The sequence below is a fragment of the Triticum urartu genome, chromosome 2A (assembly GCF_056163025.1).
Source record: "Triticum urartu cultivar PI428250 chromosome 2A, HENAU_Tu73, whole genome shotgun sequence".
Lineage (NCBI taxonomy): Eukaryota > Viridiplantae > Streptophyta > Magnoliopsida > Poales > Poaceae > Triticum > Triticum urartu.
Window position 1 is genome coordinate 640,694,717 of NC_141874.1, and position 22,723 is coordinate 640,717,439.

Sequence of the window (22,723 nt, forward strand, 5' to 3'; positions counted from 1 at the left end):
GAGGCGGTGTCTAACCACCCGTCCTCGATTGGCGCAGTTGGCTCCGAACTTAGGGTCGGAGCTGATGCGGGCGCGACTTCTGGGGTACTGTTCGGCGGCAGAGCTAGGTCATACCCATCGCGATAGTGCAGCGTGCCCGGCTGTGTCTCGAATCCGTCAAAGATCAAGTCTCCGCGGATGTCGGCCGTGCAGTTCAAACTTCCAAATCTGACCTAATGGCCAGGGGCGTAGCTTTCAATCTACTCCAGATGGCCAAGCAAATTAGCCCGCAGTGCAAAGCCGCCGAATACGAAGATCTGTTCGGGGAGAAAAGTATCACCCTGGACCGTATCACTATTGATGATAGTAGGATCCATCAAGCCTAATGGCGACGACACAGAGGAACTCTCAATGAAAGCACCAATGTCGGTGTCAAAACCGGCGGATCTCGGGTAGGGGGTCCCAAACTGTGCGTCTAGGCCGGATGGTAACAGGAGGCAGGGGACACGAAGTTTTACCCAGGTTCGGGCCATCTTGATGGAGGTAAAACCCTACGTCCTACTTGATTAATATTGATGATATCGGTAGTACAAGAGTAGATCTACCACGAGATCAGAGAGGCTAAACCCTAGAAGCTAGCCTATGGTATGATTGTATGTTGTGATTGTTGTCCTACGGACTAAAACCCTTCGGTTTATATAGACACCGGAGAGGGTTGGTTACAAAGGAGGAGATATCCATATACGTATCGCCTAGCTTGCCTTCCACGCCAAGTAGAGTCCCATCCGGACACGAGACAAAGTCTTTAATCTTATATCTTCATGGTCTAACAGTCCGGCCAATGGAGATAGTCCGGCTGTCCAAAGACCCCATAATCCAGGACTCCCTCACCCGCCGACTTTCACGCACCCGTGCACCTGCCAGCGCATGCGCCTCCGCGTGCACTAACGCGCACGCCCGTGCCGGTGCCCGTGCACCTGCGAGTGCATGCGCCTGCGCGTGCACTGATGTGCGTGCCCGTGCCGGTGCCCGTGCACATGAATGTCTCCGCCGCGCCGTTGACAGCGCCTGTCCCCGCGCGGGTGCCAGTGCCCCCCTCAACGGCATGGATGGCCGCCATCGACCGCTTCCTTGCACCAACGTCAGTCGCCTCCTCCCTCCAGTTGACTCGCTCCGAAGTCCGGAACATTTTGGCCTTCCTTGAAGCTAGGCCAACGTCTAGGAGTACGCCAACAACGGTGCAAGGCGCCGCCCTCGCCCACGGTCAGTGGTCCGACGACACACAGAGCACAGCAGAGGAGCCGCTTCCGACCGCAAGATGCCTCGCCGCCACCGCGTAATCTAAATTCGCCATGAAAAACGTTCGGATTGCCATGCTTAAAATCCGAAGATTTATCATTACTGTTTATTTTAGATCGATCGTCGTATAATATAAAGTCAGAGTCAGACTGAACGAAATCTATGGTTTGATCGATTGAATGTTCTGCTAGAGACGTATCTTTACCAATATAAAAAGACCCAAAGGAGCAGATCCAATTAATCTCAGCCATCAAATCATGTCAATCCAACGACCTAGACTGCTTCAATGTCGAGCGCTCAACACGTTTAGCGTGCAGTTAATTTCATGCCAAAAATAATGCTAATCACATAATAACATGCAAATAATATCATACTTAATATCTTCATGCACTTAATATATTTCCAAATTAACATGCATTGCACGTACACATTGACTAGTCAAATTAAATATAAAACGTCATCAAGCCACATGTATTCCTTCTCATCCAACGACCTAGACCGCTTCAATGTCGAGCGCTCAACACGTTTAGCATGCAGTTAATTTCATGCCAAAAATAGTGCTACTCACATAATAACACACAAATAATATCCCACTTAATATCCGCATGCACTTAATATACTTCCAAATTAACGTGCATTGCACGTACACACTAACTAGTACTGCTAGTACGTGAAACTGGTGTCGTAACTTGTGAACGCGTCCAGATATGGTCAATGGCAACATCGCCCGCGAGTTATTCGTGTTTGCCCGTGCGTCTAAATGCAGAAGGGGAGGAGGAGAGAGAGAGCACACATGAAAACCACCAGTAAGTGAAGGCGAATAGTACTAAAAATAATATTACATGTTCTCAATTAAATAGGCCGTGGTAATATAAAAACATTATGTGAACAAAGGGAGGTACAACAAACATTGTTGTTCTACGTATGTTGCCTATTGACGTGCGGGTTGAAGGCCCTGGTCGCATGTTCGATCCTCGTCCTTTATTTTTTAATTTGTATATGGGTCGAAATTTGTTTCATGACATGTGGGCCCCTCGGTGTGTAGTTTGTAGCACTTTAATTTGTGGGTCGAAATTTGTTCCATTCCAAGTGGACTATTGGTGTGTAGTTTTGTAGCTTATTTATAATAATTACATAGAACAACAGAGTTTTTTGCAATAATACCATGGTGCGACGTTGAAGGCAAGAAAGGACGTGCGAGAGAGCGATGACCGAGCCAGAGGGAAATCAACTAGGGGAGTTGCGGGGGTTACAACGGTGTTTCGAGTAGTTGTAGGCCGAATGCTACGAAAATACAATCTAAACCGACCGGAATAAATGCCTACACAAATTAATCTAAGGTTGGAGTGCCCCTCGCAATGTAAATAGCTCCGACTTTGCGAGGGATGGAGAGGTAGCTTCAATGTGTGGAAGATACGACGTGAGAAAGCGAGGTCAATCGAGAGACATATAGATAGAGAAAGTGAGTGTGGTCCGACATTCATTGAACAAATATATATATATGCTCTGGGAGATATTGTCCGATTGAGCTTTTGGCAAGGGTGAGGGATGTAAGATAGAGCTTGAGAGATGATCCATTCATAGATGTGTAGATATATTTTGTGCGTCGGAGGAAGCAAGGTCAATCGATCACATAGGGTCGTCGTGCGATCGAAAGAGTGAGATGGATTGGAGAGAGTGACCTAGATAGACAATGTGCGTGAGAGAGTATACAATGTGAATAAGTCTAATTGGGCTCAAACATGGTGATATATCGTTTTTGTCCGAGAAAGAGCAAGGTCAATCGAGACATACATAGAGAGAGAGAGAGAGAGTGAGAGAGAGGGAGGGAGGGAGAGATAGAGAGTGTGTGGCCCTCCATGAGGTCGAAAGAGTGGGGGCGGCTTTGATGGACTGACCTAGATAGACAACCTACGTGAGAGAGTATAGTGTGTGTCGATCGAGGCCCGAACAGGGAGATATATCATTTGTGTGTGAAAGAAAAATGAGATTAAACGAGACTCAGATAAAGAGAGCGAGATTGAGCGAGTGTGGCCCGCTGTGCGAAAGAAAGAGTGAGACAGTCTCGAGGGAGTGACCTAGATAGACAATGTGCGTGTGTGCGCACGAGAGGTTGGGGGGCTAGATAGGCAATGCATGTACTTAGCGCGAGAGGGTGAGAGGGAGAGGGGGAGAGAGAGCTCGGCATGGGGTGCAATGGCGGGTGTGTGAGGTAAATACATTTCGTAACAGAGTGGAAAAAAAGGATTGTGTAGGTGAGAGAGTTAGAGATCGAGACATGGAGAGAAAGAATGGATGTGTGTTGGAAACCGATAGCTTCCTAAGGTGGTTAGGAGAGAAATATTGACCGATACAGGAAGTATGTAGCATGTGTGCGCAGGGGGGAGGGGGGCTAAAAACAACATTTGAATGTAGATAGTACGAGACTCAATATCGATGTTTCAATTCAGTGTACATTGTAAGATTTGAACTGAGGACCATGCATATGGGCAATTATTTCGAATTCGTGCCATACTAGGTTTCGAAAAGTTGACATTGAGTCGATTTGTTGTGCTATTTTGTAGGTCATATGTTTGGATCCATCCAAAAGTTTTCTCACTACCATGGTGTTCATCATATGCATATGAATTTGTATTAAAAAGTAGCGTGGATACAGTGAAATGCGAAATCCACATTAGAATTGGAGATCGCTATGTGACACACACTCTAATCCACGTTAGCGTGGATACCGTTTCAATTTTTTTTCAAATAACTCATCATTAATTAATTTATAGTATCTCGTTTCGAATGACTAATTATTGCAAGGAAAACATGGGCATGGTAATACATGCAGATTCATTTGCAAATGAAAGAAGATTCGTTTGCATTCTCAAATGTAGGCGCACCAGATAGACCAGGGTCGTGTTGTGGTGGTCGCGTGTGTCGGACGGACGCTTAGCACCCAGCCACCCACCCCCTCCCTCCCTCCCACTCCCCGCCCCAAAAAAAGGACGACGAAAAAATAAGTCACGCTTCCACGTTTCGGATTGAAATATCTGGTGGCCCAATTCCAGCCCTGCAAAATCTCCCTTCTCCACCGTCCCCTTCCGCCCCCAGATTGCTCAAATCCCTAATTCACCGCCAACCCAAGAAAAGTTCGAATCGTCCCTCGTCTCGTCTCTTTCCCCACCTCTGTGCCGGACGATGACGACGAAGATGACGGTCGCGCTTCACCACCGCACCGGAGCTACCTCATCTACGCCCTTGTCCACTGCACCGGGTGGTCCAACGACAACGTCGTCCACCGCAACCGACGTTCCTCACAGACACCGACTTCCACCGCATCAGGTGCGCTTCATCGACGCCGTGTCCCAGCTCATCGGGGCTACTTCACCGAGCACATCGTCGCGCTTCTGCCCCCCGAGGCCGCTGGGGCTTCACCAATGGTCTCGTCCACCACATCGTAGCGCTCCGCTGTCACTCAAGATCTGCATCCGTGCGCAGCCAGCCAGCGCATCACCCTCAACGGCTCTGAAGTGACCCGCACTCTAGCTAGGCGAGCATGCCCAAACGCCAGCCCGAACTAGGTATCCACACATCACTCCCTTGTGCACTATTTCGACGATGTTTGGATATCCTTTCACTGCTCTTTTAGATTACACGCCTATCCAACTCTGACTTTAACTCTTATTTCTTCTGGAGATATCATCTGAAACAAGCAAATCCATTTTTAGCGAAGCATGACGATGCTACGGGATCTGGTACACATCCTGCACACCCGTATAACCTTGTAAGTATCTGTCCTCTGGTACAACAGCAAGGTCGATTCCTCTTATTTGATCAGCCATTCGCCGTGTCAAAAATGCAGAGGGGGATACAAGGAGCACAAGGCCTGCACATCCAAGCAAGTGGTAACATGGACTTGTACATGGAACATCCCAAGCGCAAGCAGAGCTGCAGTGAGCCTGTACAACGAGCTAGCGTAAGTCCCTGCATTTCATTTAATTCATACTGGCATTCATGTATGATTTGTGTGCAGTTGCGGATCCACGAATTCAAGTTACCAGGGGCGAACATTTAACTTAAAAAATGTGAAGGCACTTGCACTCCGGAAATCAACATAACTTGAGAAATGTGAAGCTACATGCACTTTGAAAACCAGCTAATGATCCAAAGTAGTTCAGATTATAAACACTAAATGATGCAAGCACAAAAAAACACAAAATGCAACATGGTGTACAAGGACTACATACATGGTCTGTACCTGCTTGAATTATTCATTCTCTAGCTGAAAATATCGAAGTGTAATTGCACCTATAACCAGTGCGCAAACTGCATATCAATATATCTATCCTGCACAAGTATGCCAATAGTTTCAAACAACAGATTAGAAAAGTATTTATGCTACGTTGTCATGATACGGGGACTTTCTGGTAGATGGCCTCGATGTTTCCTCAAGCCATGAAAATGCACTATAATTTGCTTGTCATCAATGCCTGCAAATCTCTATGTCTCTCTCAACATAGCAGATCATCATGAGACACTAAATCCTTCAATGGGAGCTTGCAAAATGCTTGCATTAGATACTATATGTTCATCACTAGGAGCATGTAAAATGTTTGCATCAAATTCTTCATCAGCAGTCTGTTCATTAGACACTTCAGGCTCAAGAACAACATGAGCTTGGATGTTTGCACCGGAAACTTGATTAGATTCATCAGATTCAGTCAGTTCAGTATTGATTGGGGGAGTTATAAAATAAGTAGAAATTGGTTTCATTTTCTCATAGATCCCCTACATACAAGCAGTTTTACAACACCGTCAGGTTTAACTATTGGCCAGAAATTGAAGAGTTGAATTAGATATAATCAGGGATGTGATGTACCTGCTCGTTGCACATCCTACTCTTGCAAGCTGCGACTGTCCGTTTGCGTAAGCTCGATGCCATGCCCGTGCTGCCGCCTGCCTCCCACGCAGGCTACACCTAGGGTTGGATCTTCATCTTCTTGTCCTTCCGTTCGCTTGAAGCCTGGCGACTGCCCTCCAGCGAGGGCGCGAGGAAGTGTTGTGTCGGTCTGTCTAGCGGCGGCTAGGTTAGGAGCGAACCAGACTGGAGGCTGGAGCGGATGAATTGGGATTTTTCCTGCTGTCGATCAATATGGGAGGCGCTCGTTTTGGCCACGAGCCTGCTATAGGGCCTGCCTTGCACTTATGTTATTGGCCTATCCAAATTGAAACATTTTCTTCATTTTTTACATTGCCTGCTCATGCGTTGGGACGAACAAAACCAGCCTGGACCAACCTAGACGACTCAAACTAGGTGCACACTTTCGAGCCACCCGAGGCGGCCGCCCATACCAGCCCCTATGGTGGCGTCGCCCCTTTTTGCGTGTATGATAGGGGTAGTGAAAAATATTCCAGTGGTGCTTTTGATTTACCCACAGAATGGTTGAATTTGTTTATATGAACTGAGTTTGCCAATAATGTGAAGGATGCCAGTCTTTTCATCCTATTGTAGATTGCTTAGATCTCGATATGCCAAAAGTAATTGCATAAAATACACAGTAAAAGCCAGTGTGATGTGTGTGGCTACAACTAGTCTGACTACACGTCCTCATATAACATATGAAGGACGCACCATCTTACCAAATTAACCATTCGACTTACCAATGCAGTGTGGGAAGAAAGAAGTATTAGGACTGCGTATCCAAGCAATTGATGCCATGGACTCCTTTGTACAACCTTGTAAGCGAAAAAGAAGTTGCAGTGTGCCTGTACAAAGAACTAGCGTAAGTTCAGTTACCCGCTTCTCGGAATTTTAGTTAGCCACTTATTGCAAAATTATTCAATTACGTTTCTTGGCTTAATTTAGTTTGCTACTGATTACATAATGCCACAGCCTGTTAATCCTATTATAGACTGCGCCTATCTATGTGTTTGATACTTACTGTTAAGAATTACTTGTTTGCCTGAACTTAAATAGCTACTTGTTTGTTTAACTGCTTTGCTGCTGCAACAACGAGTTACAATGATGTTAATAACTACTTATCAGCATCAAATTGAAACTCTTTAATTCCTTGTTTGTTTAACTGGTTTGCTGTTATAACTCCCAGTTGAGATGTTTTGCTAACTTCAACTTTTCTGAATCCAATCGGAACTTTAATGGCAAAACAGGTTAGCCCAAGATCAAAGACCAAGGTCCCCATGGACGTTGTATCATCCCACAGCTGTGGCACCGGCCCAATCGTGCATTATGAATTGCCAACTGCTGATGCTCTAGAGGCTAAACTAGTGGTAGAAAGAGATTCTGCTTCTGCACTTAGATATGAAGTTGACATGTTGAGGAAGAAAACAGCACAATCAGTAGTAGTACTCAAGACAACCATTAAATATTTGGTGGATTTCAAAACGAAGCAAGCTGAGATTGACCACATTGTTAAGATCCTGAAGGAAAAAAGGAAATTAAATTCCCACTTGGTAAATCATAGGTGAAATGTTCTTTCCATCGTTGAATAACCTTTGTGTTGTTTGTACATTCTTGGTTGATTGACTCGTTATTTGAATCTTGATACATCGCCAGTGTACATATCTAAATGGGAGTACACATTATGTTGCGTGTGACATTTGAGTTGGACATGAAGTGTTCCAAATATTCGAATTCACCTTAAACTGGATTCTAACTTCTGAATTTGAGAATCGGCATTTGTAAACCATATTCATATAGTATGACAATGGTATACATCTTTGTCGTCCTTTCGAAGATATATAAAAACACATAGAATGGTTTATAAAGATTCGTATAGGAATACAAAATGGATTCGAATTTAGTTGCCAGGGTAAACGTGGATGCTTATTGTCCCAAAATTTGAAAGAAGCGGCAAAATGTCCACTCCCACGTCGGCTGCCCGAAGCCAAGTGTTTGGGAGATGGAAATAATTGTCTACCCATTACACGAACAATCCATTGGCCCGATTTCCACTGCTCTAAATAGGGGTAGGATAGTACCTTCAATTAGACGTGACACGACTGCTTCTGAGCCCATTCCGACACGGTGGGCGCCAAACATGGGCGGCAAAACACATTTGATTCAAGCTCACCCGAAAGACCTCTGTTTCTCCCTCCATTTCCCCATTCATAGACGGTGGGCGGCAAAACAAACTCAACTTGGCCGAAATCGATGTAGGCAAATATTTTGAATAGGGGCAGGTTTGTAACTTCACTCAAATGTGACACAACCGCCCTACATGTCAGCCCCGTTCATACACTATGGGCGCCAACCATGGGCGCCAACCACCCTCTCCTCGCCCGAAATCGCTCTGGGAAAATATTGGCGAGATGCGAGATTACCGTCATATCCCCAACCGACGAGACATCCAAATTTTAAACGGGGGCTAAGTTCGTAACTTTCTCATATTTCAGACAGGTGCGTCCCAAAAACATGGTTCCCCGTACCTCTCCCTCCATTTTCCCATTCATACACCGTCCGTGCTAGAACACCATCCCCAGACCAGCCTCCGTCCGCCACCCCATCCATCCCCGGTGTCCTCCACCACATCCATCGCCGCCGTCCTCCACCACATCCATCACCACCATCCTCCACCATGCCAGAGCGCCTACCAAGACCGCGTCGTCCACTGCTAGAGATGGACGTTTCTCATCCATGGCGGCGGACCAAGAGCCTTGCATCACATCCTTTCGCTTCATTGGCTCTGTCGTCCTCTTTGCCGGGGCCTCTCACACGACCTTCTCTTCCACCGCAACAGGACCTATCCCCCAATGCACCCGTCTACCGTCACAGATCTGCTTCAACGCCACCGATAGCCATCGCACCCCCGATGCCTACTGATACGTCTCCAACATATCTATAATTTTTTGATTGTTCCATGCTATTATATTATCAACCTTGGATGTTTTATATGCATTTATATGCTATTTTATATGATTTTTGGGACTAACCTATTAACCTAGAGCCCATTGCTAGTTTCTGTTTTTTTTCTTGTTTTAGAGTATCACAGAAAAGGAAAATCAAACGGAGTCCAATTGACCTGAAACTTCATGGAACTTATTTTTGGAACAGAAGCAATCCAGGAAACTTGGAGTAGACGTCAGGGAAGCTTCGAGGAAGCCACGAGGCAGGGAGGCGTGCCCTACCCCTGAGTGCGCCCCACCCTCGTGGGCCCCTCGTGGCTCCCCTGATCGACTTCTTTTGCCTATATATATCCATATACCCTAAAAACATCCGAGAGCAGAATATATCGGGAGTTCCACCGCCAGAAGCCTCCGTAGCCACCGAAAGGCAATCTAGATCCGTTCCGGCACCCTGCCGGAAGTGAAAACCCGCTGTCGGACCTGATTCATTGCCCTTTGTTTTTCAAAATAAAGGGTTCCGTTTTTAGACTTTTCCAATTGTTCCAAACTAATAGAAGTAGCATTAATCAAATTTGCTGGAAGCAACAACTGCACGAGAGAGAAAGGGCGGATCCAACTAAGGAAATGCAGTACCCGTTCTGTCGGAGCTAATCATGCAAAGCTAGCGCCCAGGTCCTATTGTTAAAAAAAGTGAATTACTATTCTCATTAACAACATTCAACCATCCGGGCAACCATTGGCTTCGACCCGCATTGAAAGCCTAGTTCTTCTTCCAAGCGCAGGATAACCCCAAGGGGTTGTGGTTTTTTTCTACCAATGGGACTCTAATTCACCCGATCCGATAGTACCCGTTTTTGGAATGTCCAGTGCCAAAGTCACTGAATGGGTAAGTCACCAATCCAATCCCTTTTCCCTCGGGAACGCGGACACAGGTGGTGCATGGCTGTCGTCAGCTCGTGCCGTAAGCATTTGGGGCAATGCGTCTTTGATTACAGCAACACTTTTTATCATTCTGGCATTGAGCTATTTTGCCGCAGGACCTCCCCTACAGTATCGTCACCGCAAAAAACCCAACTCTGCCTTACGTAAAGTTGCCTCTCTCCGGTGGCCATCTTCATCATCCCGGTGCTCTCCATAACGAGGAGGGAGTAGTCCACCCTCGGGGTAGAGGATATGTACCAGTAGCTATGTGTTTGATCTCTCTCTCTCTCTTGTGTTCTTGAGGTGGTACGATCTTGATGTATCGCGAGCTTTGCTATTATACTTGGATCTTATGATGTTTCTCCACCTCTACTCTCTTATGATGAATTGAGTTTTCCCTTTGAAATTATCTTATCGGATTGAGTCTTTAAGGATTTGAGAACACTTGATGTATGTCTTGCACGTGCTTATCTGTGGTGACAATAGGATATCATGTGATCCACTTGATGTATGTTTTGGTGATCAACTTGCGAGTTCCATGACCTCGTGAACTTATGCATAGGGGTTGCACACGTTTTAGTCTTGACTCTCCGGTAGAAACTTTGGGGCACTCTTTGAAGTTCTTTGTGTTGGTTGAATAGATGAATCTGAGATTGTGTGATGCATATCGTATAATCATACCCACAGATACTTGAGGTGACATTGGAGTATCTAGGTGACATTAGGGTTTTAGTTGATTTGTGTCCTAAGGTGTTATTCTAGTACAAACTCTAGGATAGATTGAACGGAAAGAATAGCTTCGTGTTATTTTACTACGGACTCTTGAATAGATCGATCAGAAAGAATAACTTTGAGGTGGTTTCGTACCCTACAACAATCTCTTCGTTTGTTCTCCGCTATTAGTGACTTTGGAAGGACTCTTTGTTGCATGTTGAGGGATAGTTATATGATCCAATTATGTTATTATTGTTGAGAGGACTTGCACTAGTGAAAGTATGAACCCTAGGCCTAGTTTCCTAGCATTGCGATACCGTTTACGCTCACTTTTACCATTTGCTACCTTGCTGTTTTTATATTTTTAGATTACAAAAACCTTTATCTACCATCCATATTGCACTTGTATCACCATCTCTTCGCCGGACTAGTGCACCTATACAATTTACTATTGTATTGGGTGTGTTGGGGACGCAAGAGACTCTTTGTTATTTGGTTGCAGGGTTGTTTGAGAGAGACCATCTTCATCCTACACCTCCCACGGATTGATAAACCTTAGGTCATCCACTTGAGGGAAATTTGCTACCGTCCTACAAACCTTTGCACTTGGAGGCCCAATAACGTCTACAAGAAGAAGGTTGTGTAGTAGACATCAAGCTCTTTTTTGGCGCCGTTGCCGGGGAGGTTAGTGCTTGAAGGTATATCTTTAGATCTTGCAATCGAATCTTTTAGTTTCTTGTTTTATCACTAGTTTAGTCTATAAAAGAAAACTACAAAAAATGGAATTGAGGGAACCTCATATGCTTCATCTTTTTAATATCTTTCATGAAAATAAGGATTCCGATAATTGTGCCAAAATGTTAGAAGAAGAATGCATTAGAATGTTTGGCACTAAATATTTGAATGATGATCATGATTGCAATGTTGTTAGCGTGAATTCTTTGAATATCCATGGTACTAATGATGATTGCACTAGTCATGATGAAAATGTCTCTTATAAGCATGCCAATTTTTGTGGAGTGCATAGAGTTTGCAAGTACACACCAAATTGGGAAGATAGATTTTGCAAGAGGCATAAGTATTTAGAAACTAAATGGTTGCAAGAAAGGCTAGATGCTTGTGCTGAAGATTTAAAATTTCTTTGCCATCCTTGAGAACTTTGCAATGAACATGATCATTTAAATATCCAATGCAAATTGTTTCATGATCGAATCATTCCCAAAAATTGTGATGACTTGATTTCCCTTGCACATCATAATGAACTTAGTTTGCTTCTGGGTTATGAAGAAATGAAACGTATAACTAAGGATATTCCAGAATTTTCCCTTGATAAAGTTCTTGATTTTGATCTAGAGGAAATTTATATGTATTGTACGGTGAATTGCATTGAGAATCCTTATATTGCCAATTACATAAAGTCTAGAAAACAAATAGAAGATGAAGAGAATACTAATGAAAGGGAAGAGACTTCCCAATACCCTCCTATTATTTCTTATGATGAATCAGGTAATGAGGAGGAGCCTTCTATTCAACCAATCTCATTAATAAGGAGCTCCAAAAAGAGGATTGAACCCACACATAATGTGAAGAAGAAAAAGGAAAGATGGAGAAGCAAAGGTGAAAAGGTATCCCTCCCAAATAATGTTGCTCCTATTACTCATTGTGATGATCATAATTGCTATACTATTGGTGATATCCATACTATTAATGATCAGAGTGATTATGCTTATGATATGAAAAGGCCCAAGCTTGGGGATGCTATGTTTGATGAGAATGACAAGTTTTAAAATATATTTGCTGCAATTAATGTTTGTCCCAAGCTTGGGGATGCTATGTTTGATGAAGATGATATTTGTAGTCTCCCATGTTTTGATATGCAAATTTATTATGATGATAGCATGCCTCCTACTTATGATGATTATATTAATGAAAGTGGGTTTGGAAGAGTGTCAACTTTAGGAATTAATGATCCCACTATTTTGGAGGATGTTGAATCTTATTGTGATAATTATGAAAGTGGATTTGGAGATGTCATGACTTTATTTAGTAATGATTCCACTATCTTGGAAGAGGTTTCAATCGATTATGATGAGAAAAAAGTTGCTACTTATGATGATTATTGTGATGACACTTATGCTATAAAAAGTAGTGATGATTATATTAAAACTTGTCATGATTATGATTACCCTTTTCCTGAACATTACTCTCTTAATGTGTAAACAATTTATAGTATTCAAGTCTCTTATGATACTTCCACTATTCCTAATGAGAAGAATTTTGCTTATGAGGAGAGTAATAAAATTTCTATGATTGTAGATCATGAAAAAAATGCTTTAGGTGCTGGTTATATTGTTGAATTCATTCATGATTCTACTGAAAATTACTATGAGGGAGGAACATATGCTTGTAGGAATTGCAATAATATCAAGTTTCCTCTCTATGTGCTTAAAGTTTCGAAGTTATGCTTGTTTTGCCTTCCTATGCTAGTTGATTATTGTTCCCATAAGTCATTTGCTCACAAAATACCTATGCATAGGAAGTGGGTTATACTTAAATGTGCTAGTCATATTCTTCATGATGCTCTCTTTATATTTCAATTCTTATCTTTTATGTGAGCATCATTGAAATCATCATGCCTAGCTAGGGGCGTTAAACGATAGCGCTTGTTGGGAGGCAACCCAATTTTTATTTTTGTTCCTTGCTTTTTGCTCCTGTTTAGTAATAAATAATTCATATAGCCTCTGTTTATATGTGGTTTTATGCTTTTAATTAGTGTTTGTGCCAAGTAGAACCTTTGGGAAGACATGGGGAAAGTCTTTGCGATCTTGCTGTAAAAAACAGAAACTTTAGCGCTCACAAGATTTGCTGCCATTTTTTAATGGAGAGTGATATTTAGTTAATTATTTTTTAAGATGATTAATAGAAAAATTCCTCAGGTCCACCAATTTATTTCAGAATTTTTTGGGTTCGATAAGTATTCGAAACCTACATATTACTACAGACTGTTCTGTTTTTGACAGATTCTGTTTTCTATGTGTTGTTTGCTTATTTTGATGAATCTATGAGTAGTATCGGAGGGTATGAACCATAGAGAAGTTGAAATACAGTAGATATTACACCAATATAAATAAATAATGAGTTCAAAACAGTACCTAAGTGGTGATTTATTTTCTTATACTAACGGAGCTTACGAGTTTTCTGTTAAGTTTTGTGTTGTGAAGTTTTCAAGTTTTGGGTAAAGATTCGATGGACTATGGAATAAGGAATGGCAAGAGACTAAGCTTGGGGATTCCCAAGGAACCCCAAGGTAATATTCAAGTACAACCAAGAGCCTAAGCTTGGGGATGCCCCGGATGGCATCCCCTCTTTCGTCTTCGTTCATCGGTAACTTTACTTGGAGCTATATTTTTATTCGCCACATGATATGTGTGTTGCTTGGAGCGTCATTTTATTTTCTTTTGTTTTGCTTGCTGTTTGAATAAAATACCAAGATCTAAAATTATTAAATATTAGAGAGTCTTCACATGGTTGCATAATTATTCAACTACTCATTGATCTTCACTTATATCTTTTGGAGTAGTTTGTCATTTGCTCTAGTGCTTCACCTATATCTTTCTAGAGCACGGTGGTGGTTTTATTTTATAGAAATAGATGAACTCTCATGCCTCACTTATATTATTTTGAGAGTCTTTTAGGACAGCATGGTAGTTTGCTTTGGTTATGAAACTAGTCCTAGTATGATGGGCATCCAAGATGGATATAATAAAAACTTTCATATAAAGTGCATTGAATACTATGAGAAGTTTGATACTTGATGATTGTTTTGAGATATAAAGATGGTGATATTAGAGTCATGCTAGTTGAGTAGTTGTTAATTTGAGGAATACTTGTGTTGAAGTTTGTGATTCCCGTAGCATGCACGTATGGTGAACCGTTATGTGATGAAGTCGGAGCATGATTTATTTATTGATTGTCTTCCTTATGAGTGGCGGTCGGGGACGAGCGATGGTATTTTCCTACCAATCTATCCCCCTAGGAGCATGCGCGTAATACTTCGTTTTGATAACTAATAGATTTTTGCAATAAGTATGTGAGTTCTTTATGACTAATGTTGAGTCCATGGATTATACGCACTCTCACCCTTCCACCATTGCTGGCCTCTCTAGTACCACGCAACTTTTGCTGGTACCATAAACCCACCATTACCTTCCTCAAAACAGCCACCATACCTACCTATTATGGCATTTCCATAGCTATTCTGAGATATATTGCCATGTAACTTTTCACCATTCCGTTTATTATGACACGCTCCATCATTGTCATATTGCTTTACATGATCATGTAGTTGACATCGTATTTGTGGCAAAGCCACCGTTCATAATTCTTCATACATGTCACTCATGCATCATTGCACATCCCGGTACTGTTGGAAATATGCCCTAGAGGCAATAATAAATTAGTTATTATTATATATTTCATTGTTCATGATAATCTTTTATTATCCATGCTAGAATTGTATCGATAGGAAACTCAGATACATGTGTGGATACATAGACAACACCATGTCCCTAGTAAGCCTCTAGTTGACTAGCTTGTTGATCAATAGATGGTTACAGTTTCCTAACCATGGACATTGGATGTCGTTGATAACGGGATCACATCATTAGGAGAATGATGTGATGGACAAGACCCAATCCTTAGCCTAGCACAAAGACCGTGTAGTTCGTATGCTAAAGCTTTTCTAATGTCAAGTATCATTTCCTTAGACCATGAGATTGTGCAACTCCCGGATACCGTAGGAGTGCTTTGGGTGTGCCAAATGTCACAACGTAACTGGGTGGCTATAAAGGTTCACTACAGGTATCTCCGAAAGTGTCTGTTGGGTTGGCACGAATCGAGACTGCGATTTGTCACTCCGTGTAACGGAGAGGTATCTCTGGGCCCACTCGGTAGGACATTATCATAATGTGCACAATGTGACCAAGGAGTTGATCACGGGATGATGTGTTACGGAACGAGTAAAGAGACTTGCCGGTAACGAGATTGAACAAGGTATCGGGATACCGACGATCGAATCTCGAGCAAGTATCGTACCGATAGACAAAGGGAATTGCATACGGGATTGATTGAATCCTTGACATCGTGGTTCATCTGATGAGATCATCGTGGAGCATGTGGGAGCCAACATGGGTATCCAGATCCCGCTGTTGGTTATTGAACGGAGAGTTTTCTCGGCCATGTCTGCATGACTCCGGAACCCGTAGGGTCTACACACTTAAGGTTCGATGACGCTAGGGTTATAGGGAAAGTATGTGTGCGGTTACCGAATGTTGTTCGGAGTCCCGGATGAGATCCCGGACGTCACGAGGAGTTCCGTAATGGTCCGGAGGTAAAGATTGATATATAGGAAGTATGGTTTTGGCCACCGGAAGTGTTCCGGGCATCACCGGTAGTGTACCGGGACCACCGGAGGGGTCCGGGGGTCCACCGGGAGGGGCCACGGGCCCCGGAGCCCTACATGGGCCAATAGTGGGAAGGGACCAGCCCCTAGGTGGGCTGGGGCTCCTCCCACCAGGGCCCAAGGCGCCTCCTAGAGGGGAGGGTGGCAAACCCTAGGGCAGATGGGCCCTAAGGCCCACCCCAGGTGCGCCTCCCCCTCTCCCCCCCTTGGCCGCAACCCTAGATGGGTTTTGGGGCTGCCGCCACCCCTAGGGAGGGAACCCTAGATGGGGGCGCAGCCCCTCCCCTTCCCCTATATATAGTTGAGGTATTGGGGCTGCAACAGACACGATTCGATCTCCCTGTTGGCGCAGCCCTACCCCCCTCTCTCCTCGTCTCTCGTAGTGCTTGGCGAAGCCCTGCTGGAGTCCCGCGCTCCTCCACCACCACCACGCCGTCGTGCTGCTGCTGGATGGAGTCTTCCCCAACCTCTCCTTCTCCCCTTGCTGGATCAAGGCATAGGAGACGTCACCGGGCTGGACGTGTGTTGAACGCGGAGGCGCCGTGGTTCGGCGCTTAGATCGGAATCAACCGCGATCTGAATCGCTACGAGTACGACTCCTTCATCCACATTCTTGCAACGCTTCCGCTTAGCGATCTACAAGGGTATGTAGATGCACTCCCCTTCCCCTCGTTGCTAGATTACTCCATAGATCAATCTTGGTGATGCGTAGAAAATTTTAAATTTCTGCTACGATCCCCAACAGTGGCATCATGAGCTAGGTCTATGCGTAGTTTCTATGCACGAGTAGAACACAAAGCAGTTGTTCGATATTCTCAATTTACTTGCTGTTACTAGTCTTATCTTGATTCGGCGGCATCGTGGGATGAAGCGGCCCGGACCGACCTTACACGTACGCTTACGTGAGACTGGTTCCACCGACTGACATGCACTAGTTGCATAAGGTGGCTAGCGGGTGTCTGTCTCTCCCACTTTAGTCGGATCGGATTCGATGAAAAGGGTCCTTATGAAGGGTAAATAGAAATGTGCATATCACGTTGTGGTTTTCGCGTAGGTAAGAAACGTTCTTGCTAGAAACCTATAGCAGCCACGTAAAAACTTGCAACAACAATTAGAGGACGTCTAACTTGTTTTTGCAGCATATGCCTTGTGATGTGATATAGCCAAAAGGATGTGATGAATGATATATGTGATGTATGAGATTGATCATGTTCTTGTAATAGGAATCACGACTTGCATGTTGATGAGTATGACAACCGGCAGGAGCCATAGGAGTTGTCTTAATTTATTTATGACCTGCGTGTCAACATAAACGTCATGTAATTACTTTACTTTATTGCTAAAGCGTTAGCCATAGTAGTAGTAGTAATAGATGATGAGAAAACTTCAAGAAGACATGATGATGGAGATCATGGCGTCATGCCGGTGACAACGATGATCATGGAGCCCCGAAGATGGAGATCAAAAGGAGCAAAATGATATTGGCCATATCATGTCACTATTTGATTGCATGTGATGTTTATCATGTTTTACATCTTATTTGCTTAGAACGACGGTAGCTTAAATAAGATAATCCCTCACTAAAATTTCAAGAAAAGTGTTCCCCCTAATTGTGCACCGTTGCGAAGGTTCGTTGTTTCGAAGCACCACGTGATGATCGGGTGTGATAGATTCTAACGTTCGAATACAACGGGTGTTGACGAGCCTAGCATGTACAGACATGGCCTCGGGACACATGCGAAACACTTAGGTTGACTTGACGAGCCTAGCATGTACAGACATGGCCTCGGAACACGGAAGACCGAAAGGTCAAACATGAGTCGTATAGAAGACACGGTCAACATGAGATGTTCACCGTTGATGACTAGTCCGTCTCACGTGACAATCGGACACGGCCTAGTCGATTCGGATCATGTTTCACTTAGATGACTAGAGGGATGTCTATCTGAGTGGGAGTTCATTGAATAATTTGATTAGATGAACTTAATTATCATGAACATAGTCTAAACTATCTTTGCAAATATGTTGTAGATAAATAGCTCACGTTGTTGCTCCCTATTTCAATACGTTCCTAGAGAAAGACCAAGTTGAAAGATATTGTAAGCAATGATGCGGACTGGGTCCATAGTCCGAGGAGTGTCCTCACTGCTACATAGAAGGCTTACGTCTTTGATGCACCGCTCGATGTGCAAACCCCTACAACATCGTCTGTGGATGTTGTGAACACCTGACAGACACATCTTGATGACTACTTGATAGTTTAGTGCACCATACTTCACGGCTTAGAATCGGGATTCCAATGACGTTTTTGAACGCCATAAGACATATGAGATGTTCTAAGAGCTGAAATTGGGATTTCAGGCTCATGCCCGTGTTGAGAGGTATGAGACCTCTGACAAGTTCTTTTGCCAACAAGATGGAGGAGAATAGCTCAGCTAGTGAGCATGTGCTCAGAATGTCTGGGTGCTACAATCACTTAAATCAAGTGGGAGTTAAACTTCCAGATAAGATAGTGATTGATAGAGTTCTCTAGCCACTATCACTAAGCTACTAGATCTTCGTGATGAACTATGACATGCAAGGGATGGAGTTAATCCCGGAGCTGTTCGCGGTGCTTAAGACCGCAAAAGGTAGAAATAAAGAAGGAGCATCAAGTGTTGATGGTTTAACAAGACCACTGGTTTCAAGAAGGGCAAGGGCTAGAAGGGAAACTTCATGGATGGCAAAACAGTTGCCGCTCCAGTGAAGGAACCCAAGGTTGAACCCAAACCCGAGACTGAGTGCTTCTATTGTAAGGGGAACGGTCACTAGTAGCGGAATTACCCCAAATGCATGGTAGATAAGAAGGCTGTCAACTTCAACAAAGTATATACGTGTTATTAATGTGTACCTCAGTAGTACTCCTGGTAGCACCTGGGTATTGGATACCGGTTCAGTTACTATTATTGGTGACTTGAAGCAAAAGCTACGGACTAAACGGAGACTGGCTAAGGGTGAGGTGACGATGTGTGTTGGAAGTGTTTCCAAACTTGATGAGATCACCATCGCACGCTCCATCTGCCTTCGGGATTAGTATTGAACCTAGATAAATGTTATCAGGTGTCTATGTTGAGCATAAATATGATTAGATCATGTTCATTGCAATACGGTTATTCATTTAAGTTAGAGAATAATGGTTATTCTGTTTACATGAATAATACCTTTCATGGTCATGCACCCTATGTGAATGGTTCATTGAATCTCGGTCATGGTAATACACATGTTCACGCCAAAAGATGTAGAGTTAATAATGATAGTACCACTTTCTTGTGGCACTGCCGCTTAGGTCATATTGGCGTAAGATGCATGAAGAAACTCCATGTCGATGGATGTTTGGAGTCACTTGATTTAGAATCACTTGACACATGCGAGCCATGCCTCACGGGCAGGATGACTGAGACCCCGTTTTAGGTACAATGAAACGGGCAAGTGACTTGTTGGAAATCATACATGCTGATGCGTGTGATCCAATGAGAATTGAAGTGTGCAGTGGATATCGCTATTTTCTCATCTTCACTGACGATTTGAGTAGATATAGGTATATTTACTTAATGAAGCACAAGTCTGAAACATTTGAAAAGTTCAAGCGATTTCAGAGTGAAGTTAAGAACCATCATAACAAGAAGATCAAATTCCTACGATATGATCGAAGAGAATTTCTGAGTTATGAGTTTGCTAATCACTTAAGACATTGTGGAATTGTTTCACAATTGAAGCCACCTGGAACACCACAGGGTAATGGTGTGTCCGGACGTCGTAATCTAACCTTATGAGATATGGTGCGATCTATGATGTCTCTTACCGATCTACCGTTTTCATTTTGAGGATATGCGTTAGAGACAACTGCATTCACTTTAGATAGGACACCATCTAAGTCCATTGAGACGACGTCGTATGAATATGGTTTGGCAAGAAACCAAAGTTGTCGTTTCTTAATGTTTGGGGCTGCGATGCTTAAGGCTTCAGCCGGAGAAGCTCGAACCCAAAGTGGACAAACACATCTTCATAGAATACCCAAAGGTGACAGTTGGGTACAACTTCTATCTCAGATCCGAGGGCAAATTGTTTGTCGGTGAGAACGGGTCCTTTCTCGAGAAGAAGTTTTGCTCGAAAGAATTGAGTGGGAGGAAGATAGAACTTGATGAGGTTGTCGAACCTTTATTTCAACCAGAGAGTGATGCAACACAGAAAGATGTTTTCTGTGGCGCCTACGTGTGTTGAAGAGGAAGTTAATGATAGTGATCATGAAGCTTCGGATCAAGTTGCTATCGAACCTCATAGGTCGACAAGGATATGTACTACTCCTGAGTGGTACGGTAATCCTGTCTTAGATATCATGTTGTTAGACAACAATGAACCTACGAGCTATGGAGAAGCGATGGTGGGCCCGTATTCCGACAAATGGTTAGAAGCCATGAAATCCGAGATAGGATCCATATATTAGAACAAAGTGTGGACTTTGGTGGACTTGCCCGATGATCGGCAAGCCATTGAGATAAATGGATCTTTAAGAAGAAGATGGACGTGGGCAGTAATGCTACCGTCTATGAAGCTCGACTTGTGGGAAAGAATCTTTTCACAAGTTCAAGGAGTTGACTACGATGAGAATTTCTCACCCGTAGCGATGCTTAAGTCCGTCGGAATCATGTTAGCATTAGCTGTATTTTTCGATTATGAAATCTGACAGATGGATGTCAAAACGAGTTTTCTTACCAGTTTTCGTAAGAAAGAGTTATATGTGATACAATCAAAGTTTTGTCGATCCTAAGGATGCTAAAAGGTATGCTGGCTCCAGCGATCCTTCTATGGACTAGAGCAAGCATCTCGGAGTCAGAATATATGCTTTGATGGAGTGATCAAAGCTTTTAGGTTTATACAATGTTTGCTAGAAATTTGTATTTACAAGAAAGTGAGTGGGAGCACTACAACATTTCTGATAAGTATATGTGGATGACATATTGTTGATCCGAAATAATGTAGAATTTCTGGAAAGCATAAACGGTTGTTTGAAGAGTGTTTTTCAAAGGAAGACCTAGATAAAGCTGCTTACATATTGGGCATCAAGATCTATAGAAATAGATCAAGACGCCTGATGATACTTTCAAAGAACGCACACCTTGACATGTTTTTGAAGGAGTTCAAAATAGATCAGTCAAAGAAGGGGTTCTTACCTGTGTTGTAAGGTGTGAAGTTGAGTAAGACTCAAAGCTTGACCACGGCAGAAGAAAGAGGAAGGACGAAGGTCGTCCCCTATGCTTTTGTCATAGGCTCTATACGGTATGCCATGCTATGTACCGCACCTGATGTGTGCCTTGCCACATGTCTGGCAAGAGGGTACAAAGGTGATCAAGGAGTGGATCACCAGATAGCGGTCAAAATTATCCTTAGAGGAATAAGGAAATGTTTCTCGGCTATGGAGGTGATAGAGAGTTTGACGTAAAGAGTTACGTCGATGCAAGCTTAACACCTATCCGGATAGCTCTGAGTAGAGATACCGGATAAGTATAATGGAGCAAAAATTTGGAATAGCTCCAAGTGGAACGTGGTAGCAACATCTACGATATAAAGTTTTGCAAAATACATAGGGATCTGAATATGACAAGACCCGTTGACTACAACCTCTCTCACAAGCATAACATGATCAAACCCAGAACTCTTTGAGTGTTTATCACATAGTGATGTGAACTAGATCATTGAGTGTAGTAGACTCTTGGATGTTGGTCACATGGCGATGTGACCTGTGAGTGTTAATCACATGGCTATGTGAACTAGATTATTGACTCTAGTGCAAGTGGGAGATTGTTGGAAATATGCCCTAGAGGAAATAATAAATTAGTTATTATTATATATTTCATTGTTCATGATAATCGTTTATTATCCATGCTAGAATTGTATCGATAGGAAACTCAGATACATGTGTGGATACATAGACAACACCATGTCCCTAGTAAGCCTCTAGTTGACTAGCTCGTTGATCAATAGATGGTTACGATTTCCTAACCATGGATATTGGATGTCGTTGATAACGGGATCACATCATTAGGAGAGTGATGTGATGGACAAGACCCAATCCTAAGCCTAGCACAAAGATCGTGTAGTTCGTATGCTAAAGCTTTTCTAATGTCAAGTATCATTTCCTTAGACAATGAGATTGTGCAACTCTCGGATACCGTAGGAGTGCTTTGGGTGTGCCAAACGTCACAACATAACTGGGTGGCTATAAAGGTTCACTACAGGTATCTCCGAAAGTGTCTATTGGGTTGGCACGAATCGAGATTGGGATTTGTCACTCCGTGTAACGGAGAGGTATCTCTGGGCCCACTCGGTAGGACATTATCATAATGTGCACAATGTGACCAAGGAGTTGATCACATGATGATGTGTTACAGAACGAGAAAGAGACTTGCCGGTAACGAGATTGAACAAGGTATCGGGATACCGACGATCGAATCTTGGGCAAGT